Source organism: Erpetoichthys calabaricus, chromosome 13 (assembly GCF_900747795.2).
Source record: "Erpetoichthys calabaricus chromosome 13, fErpCal1.3, whole genome shotgun sequence".
Taxonomy (NCBI): domain Eukaryota; kingdom Metazoa; phylum Chordata; class Cladistia; order Polypteriformes; family Polypteridae; genus Erpetoichthys; species Erpetoichthys calabaricus.
Window position 1 is genome coordinate 22,824,514 of NC_041406.2, and position 16,702 is coordinate 22,841,215.

At 37.1% G+C, this 16,702-nt stretch overlaps 1 protein-coding gene across 3 annotated transcripts in view; it reads left to right on the forward strand.

Moving 5' to 3' along the window:
- The first annotated feature begins 671 nt into the window (after window positions 1–671).
- Window positions 672–16,702, forward strand: part of slc52a2 (solute carrier family 52 member 2) — a 69,789-nt gene continuing 53,758 nt past the window's right edge. For 2 of the 3 annotated variants that reach the window (XM_028818019.2, XM_028818018.2), the window contains exon 1: window positions 672–820. The gene's annotated coding sequence lies outside the window, so the exon portion shown is untranslated. The remainder of the gene's footprint in view (window positions 821–16,702) is intronic. The other variant, XM_028818020.2, reaches the window with a different exon arrangement.

Consider the following 16,702-nt stretch of genomic DNA (forward strand, 5'->3'; position numbering starts at 1 on the left):
AAAGTTTAACTGCTATTACCTCCAACAATCTCCAAGACGGTGTAATACCAATGTGGAAAAAGTGGTCATAGATAGATAGATAGATAGATAGATAGATAGATAGATAGATAGATAGATACTTTATTAATCCCAAGGGGAAATTCACATGAGTGATCAATAAATAAAAATAGAAAAATAAAAGTAGAAAAGTACACATACACATACAGTCATACACGGAGCTGCTGAAAAGGCCGGAACATATTTATAGTAGGCTGGACTGCATCATGTCACTCCAGGGATAAGTGTGTGTAATGCAAAATACATAAAAACCTCTTCCATATTATTTACTGTTTGTGTTGATACAGTATATAGCTATTTGAATGGTGATTACATAACATACTTTGATAGTTTTAAAATAATAATTTCAGGGAATTGGCGAGATTACTTTTATGGAATTTCTCGTCATCTACGTGTTGATCAGTTAGTTTCGTCAAGTTAAAATAAATATATTTAGCAACATATTTTTATGTAGGCCTTAATTTATTTAAGTGTGTAAACATTGTATAAAAATAATTAAATCCAAATGTTTTTGACTGTAGCTGTGTATCTCCTAACCAAACAACTGACGACGTCACACTTCTTCTAATTCTATTGGCTCAAAGCTGTTCCAATGAGCTTTTGCGACACTGGCAGGTATCGTTGTAGTTGTAGTTCACTTCACAGAGAACTATCAGAGTCAGTTCGTGCAAGTAAGGAGTTATAAATAAGGAGAACGCTTGTGGCACAGTGTGTTGTCTAATGTTAGCGATTTTACTCGGACGGAAGGAAGGACCGCGTCAAGGTAAGTTATTAACGTCGCCGATACTGAAGTATGTTTGCTCACCTCGGGTACTAGGATCTGTAAGAGTCAGCCTGTAACAGACTTTACCTTGATCAAGAACAGCTCTCTGGAGAATTATGTAAAAACTCGTGGCTGTAGTTTGGTGACTTAAATCAACTCGCAGTTTGTATGTGTAAGAATGTACTGACTTTTCTCTCAACTCAACTGTGCCACTTTGTCGTCGTATCTTTATAATCTTCCAAATAGGAAGGGCTTAACGGAAGGTGGGACGATCAACGTCCTATGTGCATGTCGCCATGACTCTGTTTTTAGTAGTGTGACGCTTTCGGTCTCGTGTACTCGTCCTTGTGATTAGAAAAATCCCTCATTATGAAAGGCTTGAAACTATTACCCTAATCCATTTCTCCATGGGCCGACATTAAGTTTTATTCCTTTGAAATCCTCCTGTAGTTAGGAATTTAAGAATATCTTGATTGCATTCAGTGATGATTCAGTTGCCTTCTTTTTAAGGAGGATGGCTAAGATGTATTAATAAAAATTATATTATGGCCGTGTTCTTCCAATGTGAAAGCAACGTGATGTCGGGTTCGAATCCAGGTCTGATAACTACTGATGCCGATTTTAAAATTTGACCTTGTGCTAGTTTTATCCTTAATATGTATTTTTATTCTCAGTTTTCCCAATTCACAGCCCGTTAGGTTACTTGGTGAGTGACAACCCACTGCAACCATGCTGGAAAGTTTATGAACCCTACAAGGTGGTCATTATTTAAGATATTAGAGGTTATAGGATGTCTTTTTTTTGAATATCAATTCCATGTTAATCACTTAAATGTCAACACCTACTTTATTAGACGATGATATTTAATTAATCATCGAATTATTAGAAGATATTTAATTAATCATCAGATATTCCAGTGCGACAAGTAAATAAATACACCCTTTCAGTCCCATCTTTTACATCCTCACAGTTGCCATCACGATGTTCTGAACTAGCAGATTTGCCGGTTTATGACGGGTAGATTACAACTTCAAAACTGTAAAACAATAAGCCACATTTGATTTAAAATTTTAAATGAATAAATACGTATTCCACTGTGTAATGCATATCAATTCATGTTGTGCGGTTTATCGGTACCGGAAGTAAATAGTTTTTGAAGCCTCTCTGGCTCAGTCGTTTATTAACCCGATCGCAACTCCCACGCTCATATTACATTTGGCTTGATTCACCACGAGATTATAAATTGGTGTGCTGGAGACTCCAAAGCCCGTATATCCACCACTCTGCCCTCTCTATTGATTTGAAGAGTGCAGAGGAGTATTGAAGATGCTTTGAGACCATGGGCGGGCATGGGGAAGTTATCATTTGCCTCTGTACTGGCACTGAGGTCCGAAAGCTGTTGTTGATACCGAAATTAATTTTTTTTGTACTAATCCAACACCAATATGCATATTTACAGTCAAATTAAAATATACGGTTATTTATATAAAAGTCATCGGGTGAAAAAAAGTCAGATGTCAACCGATGGTTTCTTTATAAACATTTTTGTTGTATTTCTTGGGAATATATATATAATAAACGAAGAACTGCTTGATCTTACTTGTGTGAGCAAGCAAGCTGACCATGGCAGAAGCTTTTCTTAAATCAGTGCCTGCAATATTCAGTGACTGACCTTGTGACTTTTTTATAGACATTGGGGAAAAAAAGACAGAAAAAGGAAATAAAAGTAGAAAGACATGCTGACTTTTTTTTTTCTCTAGAATGTAAATGGCTAGAACCGACAGGGTGCACCTTTTAATGTTTAAGTGTCAGAAGTCTGAGTTTGCCTCTGGGGGAGGGGCAGTACCCATGTTGATGCATACATTGCTTTTTAAGTAGGTCAACCTTTAATTTATTCCTAAACTTTCATGGCAATTTCTGTTTGTATGCATCCTTGATTTGGGACATAAAATTTATGAAAATGCATGCATTGTTTGGTACAATGTTAATATATTCAAAAAAAATCATGTTACACCTTAAAAGGAAAGGCACATTCCCATAATACTTGAAGATCTGCCTCTGTCACTCATTCATTGGTCAAGAGTCCTGTCTTCAGTTCAAAAAGCACAGCATTATGGAAATGCACCTATCCTGTTTATGTTGTACTCCGATCTTTCCAGAAGTATGAGGGTTGTCTAGGTTCCGCGCGGAATTTTATCGTTTGTCGAGTGTCAGCCTGTCGAAACCTATCCTGCTGTGTAGAGGGATTATGCAAGTGGTTGCATGTTTTTGTTCAAATGTTTTGCTCCCTCTCGTCCTTCAGAATGAACACGAGAAGCAAACGAACTGAGAGTGCGCAGCTGGCGCTAGCGGCGAAGCTCCCGACTCCGTGCATGCGTGACTTTCGAGTGATGATTTTTTACGACTTTTCTGATGGTGTAATCTACTCGGTGGAACGCACCATGTTTGCCATCTTTTTCAACATCGATGGCATTGTCGCATCAATTCCGCTGATGGAGGTTACAACTGTCACCTCTGAGTGGTACACCACTCAGTGCCTGCCTGACGTTTTTTCTGCGATGGCTAGAGGCCGGTCCAAGAACTTGCGAAGGCACTTTTTGCTTCATGACAATGCGCTAGCCCACACGGCTAATGTGACGAAGCATTTCATAGAAGACAGTGGTGTCAACGTTTTGAACCCGCCACCCTACTCACCTGATCTTGTAACATGTGACTTTTGGCTCTTCCCAAAGGTGACAGAACCCCTGCGAGGCCACAACTTCGAAACTCGAGAGGAACTGATTGCAGCTGTCAAAGAACAGCTGGACAACCTCCCAAAGACAGCCTTTCGTGAGTGTTTTGCGGCGTGGGTCAGAAGAACCCAAAAGTGCATTGATGTTGGTGGTGAATACTTGGAAAAAGTTTAAAAAGGATCGAAGTACATGAGAAAATAGAAAAAAAAATCCTTGGCTACTTATTTCGAGTGATTCCGCGCGGAACCCAGACAACCCTCGTATGTACTATGCTTAGGTTTGTGTTTTGCCACTTTCATTATTTTCTTTGTGGCTCAGGGTGAAATTTTAGGAGGACTTTTTAACTTAATGTTTTGGCATGATCTCTATTGTTTTCAATATCCTTAATTTGTACACTGATTTTTTTTTTTTAATAGTGATTTTATGGGGCCCAAGTCTTTTTGAAATGGCATTGTTATGCTTGACTGATGAGCATCTACTACTTTTTCCCACAGTTCTAATGATATTTACTTGGTTCAAGACATAATGTGTAGCACAAGTAGGGAGAGTTTTTGTTTTTTTTGTATTACTTTGTTTGCTTGTCCGTAACCCATAATTTCAGTTGTTCAGTTTTATTGTTTTGCTTGTTAATTTTTTCACACCATGACTTTGACCCACATGATCCTTCCTTCTTTGTCTCGATGCAAGTCATACAACTAAGAGGTCAACTTATTTTTGCACCGTCACAATTTCTGTATACTGTATCTTGTTCTGTATATTACTTTGCTGCATGGACATTTTCTTTGAAAATACTCAAATTGGTGGTTTTCAATTAACAAGAGGCACATTCTGATTTAAAAAAAAAAAAAAAAAAAAAAAAGCAACGAGTTCACAAACTTTCAGCCATGACTGTATATTTTGATCCTGCATTGCAACAGATGTTGAAAGAAATTGATGGGATTAAGCAAGTTTGAAAATGCATGGTTGGGTTTCACTGTGTGTTCCACACCTTGGTTATACAGTGCAGTAGTTCCCAAACTCTGTCCCAGGGACTCCCTGTGGCTGCAGGTTTTTGTTCCAACCTGATTCAACGTAAGTGATGATAATTGATCTGATTTAGTTAACTGGTATTTTTTTCCTCTTATTCTGCATTCAGAAAAGCACAGCAGCATGGTTTAGAAATTATTGTAAATGTTTTAAAATATATATTTCTACTATAGCTTTAAATGCTTAACTTTTTTGTTTTCATATTTTTCCCTCTTTTGAATCTCTTCAAAAATAAATGCAACACAGGCAGTAACAGCATGTTCGGTGCTCAATTTTGTATACACAATAAATTAAAAGGCTAATATGTTGATAACGTTAATAAAAAGCAACAACATTTATTTATATAGCACATTTTCATACAAACAGTAGCTCAAAGTGCTTTACATAATGAAAAATAATATTGCCTTGGCAACCGGACGGAAATTAACAACTGTTCTATCATTAATGGGAACAGAACTTTTCTCCATTTCAACCCATGCTTGCTGAGATAGGTTTCAGCTTCCCTGCAGCTCTACTTGGACTAAAGCAGGTTTAGAACATAAATAGAGGGCCGGATTAAAGCTCATTTGCCCAGTATGCGATGTGTCGCTAGCTCTCCGGTGCCATCAGAACAAGAATGGATTAAAGGAAATAAAAATCGTCTGTTCTGAGGTATGCCTCATGTTCAGTTTTATTCCCATTACCTGACATATTGACTGACAGTTACAAGTTGGGAGAATTTCCTATTCCATGTGCCAACTAACAGCTAAGTAAAAATTTTAGAGAAAGTATATGTATGTATGTATGTATTTATTTATATTTTTTTTTTTGTGAGGTTTTAGTCAACAACAAAAATGCATTTAATTAGTACATTAAAATTAACTTCAGGAACAAATTTACCAATTGTCACCATGGCAGTCAGTGTGTTAAATTGTTGTGGGAAAAAATACAGTATAGTTATCATAGACATTATGGCTGGTATTTTACCAATGTGTGATCCTGATGTTATGAGCTCTGGTAAAGAACTGTTGTTTTAATGTGATCAAAGAATAAACGATTTGTGAGGAGGTGGAGACGGTTGGGAGCCGGCGCTGATTACAGTGTGTTGCCACACCCACCACACGGCAAACCACCCAGATTGAGATGAGAGTGCAGCCGTGCAACTGAACAGTGTGAGGTGTGGTGTGTGTTTGTTTTTTTCCCCCAGTGGCTGGAGTGCCAATCCTGCCATCAACACCAAATTTTCTCTGCAAGTTGTGTAAGAAATTAACAAATGGCTTTATTGTATTTTGTATTGCAGAGATTTCCTTACATGGATTTTTGTTATTCTGGGAAATGCTGGTGATAATTTAAGACTGTTTGTCTGAAGGCTTGGTGGGGGTTGCAGGTTAGCAGCTTAATGCCTTTGGAAACCTTGGTTCTTTTGTTCCTGATATAAAAATGACATATCTAGGTATAAATTTTGTTTTTCTGCCAAAAAATAGAAGTATAAATCTGTTTTGATTCCTGACAACTCTTTAACCTCCTTAGTGTTGCATTTTATTCCAAAAAAACATTTAAAAAGCATCACATTTTTTTTGGCATGAAAAATTACATTTTTATTAAATCTCAAAGTATAACGACACAAGAATAATAGTAATGATTAATATAATTAATATGAAATAAACTAACACAAATAACAGTAATAATACTACTAATGATGCCAAAATAGTATATAATCTCAATATGAGTGGTAAATCTTAAAGCATGGTGAGACACAATCCAACTTCACAGTTGGGTTGACCGCGTCTCTTTAGCGGTAGTGTGAACGGTGGATGTGTGGCAATGATTTGTTCTACAAGCTGGCATGTAAAGTTTTGCATGAGATGCTGTTTCGCCAGCTTTGTTTGTATAAGACAAATGCATTCCAAATGCACTGTTCCACTGGATGAAACATTGTCTTTTTGTAGTATTTCTTTTGTTGCTCCTGCATAATGGGAGAGAAAGTCAATTCTTAAGCCGCACGACCTGCGCCACCCATCGTGCTATTGTAGTCGACCACAGCACAAGGCTTTGTAACCTGCTTTTTGCTTGTACAGTGACCATAGCTACAATTATGTACAGTACTAAAAAGACCAACATCCTTCTTGTCTTTCCATTTCAGCACAAGCACTTTACCCTTTTGCCAACCGACGAGCGCACCTTGCTGTAATTTAGCTGTGCCAAAGTCTTCAGGCATGCCATGGTTAGGACGCACTGTTCCATATGTGTCAGTCTTTTTTTTGCAGAAATTATGTCCACTCTGGCGAAGTATAAAGTTTGTCCATGGTTACACGGTAACCTTGATCCAGCAGAGTATCCATCAAAGTCTGCACCAATGACGTAGCCAAGCCATACTTGATTGTATTTCGGATCAAACATTGTCACTTTCCCTGTGTACAGAACTGAATTCCAAATGTATCCCATTTTAGATTCACAACGCTTGTAAAACATTATGCTAAATCTTGCTCTTTTTGATGCAATGTACCGTATTCATGACAGTCTGCCCTTATGAGCCGCGAGACTCAACAATGCTGACATCACAGTCCAGAATGTAAATGCTCAGAAATTTTGCTACGATGGCTTGATGTATCTCCCAAATTTTCTTCATTTTGGGTGCTGGATGGGTATTCTATTCAAAGTCTTCATTGTTGGTAAAGTGCTGATATTTCATAATTAGTGAAAACCTGCACTTCATAATCTCTTCAAAGACAGCAGCTCTGACAGCACATTTACAGCCTAAGTGATTCTTGATTCTAACACGCAAGATGCATTTGTACAGTTGCCCAAGTGACACTCAGGACTAACACGTTTGCACGGTTTTCACGGCCCGAGTAACGCTCAGGTCTAATGTTAAGGTCATTTGGCCTGTTGTGAGAGTAAGCCTGAGACGGTCTGGTATGTGAGTCGTCTAACAAGGATTATTCTTAAAACTAAAAAGTTCTTCTGTTGAAGACAATGGTACTTGGCAAAGTCAAAGATAAAAGATGAAGAGGGATTTTTTTTCCCCCCTCCATGAAGGCAAATCCAGAAATCTAATTTCAAAGACTGCTGTACTGATAAATTGGTTTTTGATAGTCAGAAACAAGTCTATGGACAAAAAAATAGCAACTGTTATGATTACTGTCAATATAAAACATGTTTCCATTAAAGGAGGTGACCTTGTTTAGACTAAGTCACAGATGTCACCTTATACAGTAATCCCTCCTCCATCGCGGGGGTTGCGTTCCAGAGCCACCCGCGAAATAAGAAAATCCGCGAAGTAGAAACCATATGTTTATATGGTTATTTTTATATTGTCATGCTTGGGTCACAGATTTGCGCAGAAACACAGGAGGTTGTAGAGAGACAGGAACGTTATTCAAACACTGCAAACAAACATTTGTCTCTTTTTCAAAAGTTTAAACTGTGCTCCATGACAAGACAGAGATGACAGTTCCATCTCACAATTAAAAGAATGCAAACATATCTTCCTCTTCAAAGGAGTGCCCGTCAGGAGCAGATAATGTCACATAGATAGAGAAAAGCAAACAAATCAATAGGGCTGTTTGGCTTTTAAGTATGCGAAGCACTGCGGCACAAAGCTGTTGAAGGCGGCAGCTCACACCCCCTCCGTCAGGAGCAGAGAAAGAGAGAGAGAGAGAGAGAGAGACAGAGTTTGTTTTTCAATCAAAAATCAATACGTGCCCTTCGAGCTTTTAAGTATGCGAAGCACCGTGCAGCATGTCGTTTCAGGAAGCAGCTGCACAAAAGATAGCAACGTGAAGATAATCTTTCAGCATTTTTAGACGAGCGTCCGTATCGTCTAGGTGTGCGAACAGCCCCCCTGCTCAATCCCCGTATGTCAGGATCAGAGAAAGTCAGCGCAAGAGAGAGAGAGAAAAGTAAGTTGGGTAGCTTCTCAGCCACTTGCCAATAGCATCCCTTGTATGAAGTCAACTGGGCAAACCAACTGAGGAAGCATGTACCAGAAATTAAAAGACCCATTGTCCGTAGAAATCTGCGAACCAGCAAAAAATCTGCGATATATATTTAAATATGCTTACATATAAAATCCGCGATGGAGTGAAGCCGCGAAAGGCGAAGCGCGATATAGCGAGGGATCACTGTATGCATTTTAGGATTCTATCTGCCCAGTAACTATCTTAGATTGGTCCAACTTATTACAGCAGCATTTGGTGGAGGGCAGAAATCTGCTCTGGATGAGGTGCCAGTCCATTGCGAGGCATAATTATGCTCACAGAACACTCTTGCTGGACCAATGGAGAGTGGCTAGTCTACCCAACTTGCACATCATTGTGATGTGGGAGGAAAAGTGGTGTGAGGAGGAGGTTAGGAGCACGCGCTGATAAAGCACATTGCCGCACCCACCACATGACAAACCAACTCAGGACCCCAGGTTAGGACCCGAGTGCAGCCATGCAATGGGTGACACCTCAGCGCCACACTAGTTTAGTTGGAATGGAACCAGTGTAAGGTTTTTTATGGTAGCTGGAGTGCACAAAGGTGGTGTACTGGTGGAAAAATATGTACACACACAATGGGAAAGTGTTCAGTCTAGAAAGTTCTTGGGGCAGCGCCTGAACACAGTAAAATGGAGCTGTGAGGCAGAAGCCTTGAAAGGTGTGTAAAAGGTTGAGATTGCTGATTTGAACTTGAGTTTCCAAATATTTTTTTGAGTATTATGAATTCTAAGAAAATTATCCTCTGTAACAATTTGTGTTAGTTGGGCTGAGATTATCCCTAGTATGATGTTTAACATTTGTGTTGTGTTAGGCTTTACAATATATTTAAATATTGAATGAGCATTTAATTATGCTTTTTGTTAGCCTGTGGGTATGAAAGATGGTTATAATTTAGTCATGGTGTTGCTAACTTTTCATGTATTTGTAGTTGCAAAATTACTTATTTGATGATCTTTAACCATGTGATATGATGGTGATGTTTGTCTTGGAGTTTATGATCAGTCTTCATTGTATGTTTGTCTTATCAGATGTTGAAACAATTAGTGTACACCTAAAGTTACATGTCTTTTTGTTTTCTATTTAAATTTGTCTTATGCTGCTGCTGTGTGAACCTACATTTACATATTTGGCTAATGCCTTTATCCAAGGCAACTTGCACTATTTGAAATGTAACTGGTTTCTTTTGTTTTTCCAATAGTAGCACAGGCAGGTGAACTGACTTGCTTATGGTTACTGGTTACATGGTGTCATTAGTGGAATTTGAAAGTTCAAAACTAAACTGTTGTGGTCCAAAAAGCACTAAGCAATTCCATACCATCTAAAGTAACATTAGTCGGATTACTCCTTCTGGTAAGTAATATCCTACTGAATACTTGACCATACAATCACAGATCTACTGCAATTACTGTTTTTTTTTTTTTATTTGGTTAAATTAAGTTAGGGTATTTATTTTATGATAGAAGTAAACTCTCAGATCACATACTAATTTATTAAAAAATATGTTGCCTATGATGGCTGCCATTTATCCATGGAGATTAAGATACTACCTTTTTCTAGACTTTGAAAGCTGTAAGAGTGGATAACTGTAGATTTCCAGTATGCACATTGGTGTGAGTATTAATTTAGTGATTTCATCCTTAAATAGAGTTTTTTTCCATAGCATAGCACAACTATGGATTTTCACAAATAGCAATATTTATCTTTATAGCACCCCTTGCTAGAATATATTATTAATTCTGAAACATTTTAGAAAGCAGTCAAAGAGATACTACTTTATATTCTTAGATGTAATTTTTTTTTTAAACTAGTTTCTAATATGCTAAAGAAGAATAAAGACTTACCTGTCACGTTCTTTTAGGTTACCTGTGCATTTGTTTTTAAAATGTAAGTTTGTATCAATTGAATGTTACTTCGCTAAATGTTGCCTTTCAGATCAAATACTGCCTTGGATCAGGTTACCTAACTCAGATCATGGAGGGCTGCAGTGGCTGCAGTTTTTAGTTCCAACCACTTTGATTAGTGAACATTTTTTTTTTTTTTTTTTACCCCTTAATTGTTTGTTGTACTTTTGTTTGACTGCTAAATAAAGAACAAAGTGAACAGCACATAACCATCTAACCTGTATCCTCCTACAATATTTATAAATAAAGACAGATGAAGGTCTCAGTAATATTGATCTGCACTGGTCACCAAAACATTAGATTGCACTGTTAGTTTGTGGGGAGAAAATTAACAGTTTTGGAAATGTCCGGTGTGGCAGATTGAGAGTGGCAACAGGCTATTAAATCAAATAGTTTATTTAACATCAAGAGTTGGCTTCAGATTAAGGAACTAGTTGGAGTGAAATTGGTTGGAGTTTGACATACTGACTTAGCTGGTCATTTGTTGGCTCGATTCACATATTGTTTGCCATCTATTTAATGGGGAAAAATCAACTTGGAAGTCTTAGTCTTAAAAAAAACAACAGCAATTAAAATGAAGGAAAGTCAATATAACAGCAAAAATTGGTCACAGATTACAAAAGTGGCAGGAAGGAAAACCTGCTGTCATTGCAGCTCACCTGGACTGGAGTTGGACACCCTTGGTCTGTATGTATTTATGTATGTATGTACGTGTCTGTGTCTGTGTGTGCACATAAATTGTATGTGTACATATTTGTAAATATAACCTATATTATGGATTTTTACATTTTTTATTATAAATATATAGATAATGGTCTGTTAGGTGTCATGCCTGTTCTCGTTGCTTTTTTTGTTTTTCTGTTCTATTTTGAAATAAAACGCATGTTTAAATTTAGCTCCTGTCAGAAAAAGGGTGAGCTTCAGTCTACATTTAATTTCCATGTTCTTATTCCCATCTGCTATGTAAAAACAAATGCATTACCTTCTTCAAAGTATGCCTTAACTTGTAAAAATAGCACAAAATATTTATTTTAGTGTGAGTAGTTAAGTTTTGTCCTAAAGGACTAAGTGCTGCTGAGTATGGTTCTGGTATATTTCTGAATTCATAAAATGGTTCAGCTAAACAAGCATATTCTATTTTATTTCCTCCTCCATTAGCTGGTTCTGAAAAGCAAAATGGTGAATTTGTATGTTGTATTCCTTAGATAAAGACGGTTCCTTTTGTCCTTGGTTCTCTTCTTTGCTTTTAAATGACCTTTCTTGTAAATGTCTTGGTTTTTGATTTGTTAACATTAAGAGCAGGTTGTAGTACAAAACTGTATCCTGTAGAAAAACAGGTTATTGTGTAAGAGAAGATTGAGCTGCTAAGTTCAGGGATCTGTGTACTCCTGCATTTAGAATGTACACCTGTGTTACACAATTTGAGGGTGTTGGATACACTTTGATTTTTTTTACCCCCTATTGCAGATGCATAGGGATGTACTCCCTTCTCCATCTATAATCTAACCTGGCACGATCATTTGAGTCACATCCCATCTCTGCAGTGTAAAGTGCAAGGCAGGGGCCAACCCTTCCATTGAAAAAGTGAAAACAGCATTACTTTAGCTAAAGATTAGCATTACAAATTACTTTTGTAATGTGTGGTATTCTAAAGTTAAGCTAATACTTGCAAAACAACACATTGAACATTTATAGGGCATTTTACATTTTCTGTATAATTGTTTTGCCAGCTATTCATTTGTCCCTCATAAGGGTCACAGTGGCATCAAATTGATCTAGGCTAACACAATCTAAAATTGGGAAATTTTTGATTTTTTTTTTTGACTGTATATTAATGTGTGTTTGTTTGGACTTGGATGTGACCTGTGTGTGAGCCTGCCCCTTTAAGATCATTTCCCAGAATGCAATGTGGTTGATGCAAAGGTGGGATATGAACAAGCTTGGTCTTGTGCTGTGTTTGATTAGCAGTGGTTGTGTTGTGAGTCCGTTAACGAATTGGTTGGATTGGGGGAAAGGAGGACAGACCCTGTAATATTATTGGTTCAAGAGAAGTGAATACCTGCTGTCAGAATTGTTTGACCACCAGAGTATTGGCAAGCTTTTCAACAGGTAAGAGTTCTACCATTGTATATAATTAATCAGTACTACTGTATGTTTAATATGTCTTAATCTGAAAAGTACATGCTAGTATATTATACCAGTATGTACTGAAACTGAAATCAGTAGAACAGTTTGGTGTATCAATTTTAACATTTGCAATTAACCATCTATTGGAATATAACTTGTAATGTGTGTACCAATAAAATTCATTGCACTTTTGGATTTATCTTATGCATTGCTTTTGTTGTTTGATACATATTTGTAATTAAATATATTTAAAAAAAAAAAAAAACAAAAACATACAGGCGTAGCCAAAATAGTTTAACTTTTAATAATACAGTAATCACTCGCTATATCACGCTTCGACTTTCGCAGCTTCACTCTATCGCGGATTTTATATGTAAGCATATCTAAATATATAACGCGGATTTTTCGCTGCTTCGCGGGTTTCTGCAGACAATGCGTCTTTTTACTTCTGGTACATGCTTCCTCAGTTGGTTTGCCCAGTTGATTTTATACAAGGGACGCTATTGGCGGATGACTGAGAAGCTACCTAATCAGAGCACACAGTTGGCTCAGCGATGGAGTGCTGCATTAACCAGGAAGTCTCATCTCACTCATTCAGCATTAACGTGCTCCTGCTTCAAGGGCCGTGTCCAAGTGCCAACAGAAGATGCAAATGACTGCAGAAAAGGTAAAAGTTTTGGATATGTTGAAGGAAGGGAACAGCTACACCGCTGCAGGACACCATTACGGCATCAATGAGTCCACGATTCTTTTTATTTAAAAAGGAGGAAAAGCATATAGGATCTACAGCCACAGTGTCCTTTAACCAGGGCACAAAACGAGTTGCAAGTGGACGTGATAAGGCAGTAGTCCGGATGGAATCTGGTTAAGGGATTTGGATTGAAGACTGATGGAAGAAGAACGGCGGTGCTACACAGTCGCCTGAAGAGGCTCCTTTAGAAGAGCTGTAACTCTATCCTTTGTTGTGCAGTAAAATTAAACTCATCGTTATCGGACAAGTCGTCGTGTCATTGTTGGTGAGTAACCATAATTAATTATCTATGTACAGTACTTATTACATGTACATAGTAAAATGTGTGTACAGTGACACTCAACTGTATACCATTTTTCTTGCATTGTATGTATTTATTGCTGGTGGCCTGTCTGTCATAATGGCTGTAACATATGTGATATCGGAGACGCTCGATATCTTTAAAATAATATTTAGGTTTTACTGTATATAAACTGTGTTTACATCCATAATTTCAATGAATCTTACCCAATATCTAAGAGAATACAAAGGGTTTATGCTGTATAATTGTGCGGGAAATGTTTATAATAGTGTGGGAGAGTTTATAAGGGCTTAAAATATATAAAAAGAACCATATGAACATATGGTTTCTACTTCACGGATTTTCACCTTTCGCGGGGGGTTCTGGAACGCAACCCCCGCGATGGAGGAGGGATTACTGTAAGTTAGTTAGGGATGCACTGAATTTTTTTTTTTTTTTTTTTTTTTAAATCCAATAAAAATATTTGGTTAAAAATAGCAAAAAAACAGTACATCTGTTATTTCAACAAATTAGTTAAAAATGCTTATGTGGATCTGTTTAACTTGCCTGCCAAAGAATGGACCAAGTAACATGACAAGCTAACTCCACTCATATACAGTATGTCATATAGTTAAATGATATATTTTGATTTCATTATTAATGGTTACATTTTCTGCACAGCCTAACAGTGAAAGCGTTTTACATGCGCGCACACACACACACACACACACACATCCAGGTTAAGGGTAAATAACCACGTTAAAACGAATCTGATTTCTTAAAAATGCATGTTACATGGGTAAATATTCTTCTGGAATTCTCTTTTGTCAAAATGCTTAGATGTCATTAAACTGCACAATGTTGATGAATATCACCGGCCACCACGAATCCAAAAATAGCCATGATGTCTGTGGTAATTTTCATGCTATTTATAAAATGTTTTCTTAAAATCAAAGCTTTATTTATAGGTTTATGTTACCAAATTGCTCACAGCACACTCTTTCTCTGCTTGGCTCTGCGATTGGAGTCCTGCAAAGAACCTGGTACTTGTTTTTCTTGTCTTACACCCAGTGCTCCTGGAATAATATCTTATTGAAGTAAAGATACCTGTGTTAAGTTAGGTTACTTGTTAGTTTAAAAAGTAATTGTACTATGTAGTGTATATTACTTTTAACGTGTTGCCTTACTGCTCTTGAGATTGTGTTCCTGAGTTTAGCACTTCAGCATAAATTTAGCGGTTTCTGAAATATTTACAATGCTAGTTTTAGTAATTGTATGTATTAAAGAAAAAAAAAACTCAAACTGCATTTTGTGTTTTACTTGGATTATCTTTGTCTAATATTTAAATTTGTTTAATAATCTGAAACATTTCAAGTGTGACATACATGTAAAAATTAAATAGGGAAGGGGGTAAGTACTTATTCTGTAGATGGATTATTATTCCAGGATAAGGAATAATGTGATTGCCTAATCATTTGCTTCAGGAAATATATTTAGTGGATGCATCTGCCTGTAGTTGTTGGAAGTGTGTGTGCGAAGCAAATACATGTGCAAGTTGACAGAGTGCAACAAACATGTGCAGACTACAAAATTCCTTGACATTAACTCAGCTCAAGGTAATGTTTTTTCTCGGAGAAATCTACCTCTGTTAACCCGGCCTCACAGTGGCCAATAGCCCAGTTTCCTTAACCAGAATACGTCTGTAAATAACCAGGTTACTGAGGCACATGTCAATGCACCTGCTGTGATATATGAGAAAAGCCAAATCTGTTACAAACCAAGGTTCTTTATTAAAGGTTAAAATCACATTGATCAGACGGAGATATGTACTGTAATTCCTTTCTTCTTTTATGTTTTGTGAAGGTTGGTCAGTTGTACTTGCTGGTTTAGCACAGCTCTGTTTAGTTTTGTGGTTTACTCTGTAAACCTATACAATGTTCATTTTGTTGTGTAAATATATTTTTTTTGTGCTTACAGAAGAGCAAAAATACTGGAATAATGAGGTAATATGGGCTATTTGTGTTATATACAGTGTCTTCCACAATTATTGGTACAACTGGTAAAAAGGTTGTTTAAAAAAAATCTTTTGGTGAATTACCTTAATCTCGCATTTGAGGACTGGGGAGGGAGAGAAGCCCAATCTTTAATTGAAGTACATTTTATTTTGTGGAAAAAATCTGTCAAAAATAATCTGTCATCAAGAAATAATTTTTAACAAAACCACATGTGCCACAATTGTGGGCACCCTCAGAAATTCTTCTGAACAAAGTGTATGTAAAGCATTTTTCCCATTTATAGCTTACTTTTTAAGTTGATCAGAGTGTAAATAATCCATGACTGCCTATTTTCCTGGGTATAAAATATAAGGTGGCACAGGGGCCAAATTCCTGTACTATATTTATTCATCAACATGGTGAAGAAAGAAACACAATTTAAATGAAAGAAAAGGGTGTTCTTCATAAATCATGGAATGACTAATAAAAATGCTACTCTCCTGAAAATGATCAAATCTACAGTTAGGGCAATAATTCATGTTCAGATCAACTAAAACATTTATCAGTTTGCCTAGAAGAGGACCCTAGTTTATTTTACCTGCAACCACACCCTCTCTCTCACACACACACACACACACACACACACACACACACACACACACACACACACACACACACACACAGTGAGCAGGATGGTAAGTTTAAAAAAAAAAAAAAAAAAAAATTCCACAAAAATCACTGTTGGACAAATGCAGACAAAAGTAGCATCTTGGAGTCACCAAACCTCTAAAACTACTGTCTGATACTGTCTCCATGCCAACAAATTATTTGAAAGGCATGCCAGAAAAGTCTTTCCTGTCATTTTAAACAAACACAAACATAAGCGCCTGGAGTTTTCAAAACAGTAGTGAAACTTTGATTGGAACTGTGTTCTATGGTCACACAAAACAAAAATTGAGCTTTTTGGCAACAAACACTCGAGGTGGTTGTGGTGTAAAAAGGATGGCTATATTAAAAAGAACCTGATCTGCATTGTCAAGAATGATGAACATTCTGTTATGTTATTGGGTTGCTTCTCCAAATGCCCAAGGCATCTTGTTAGGTTACAT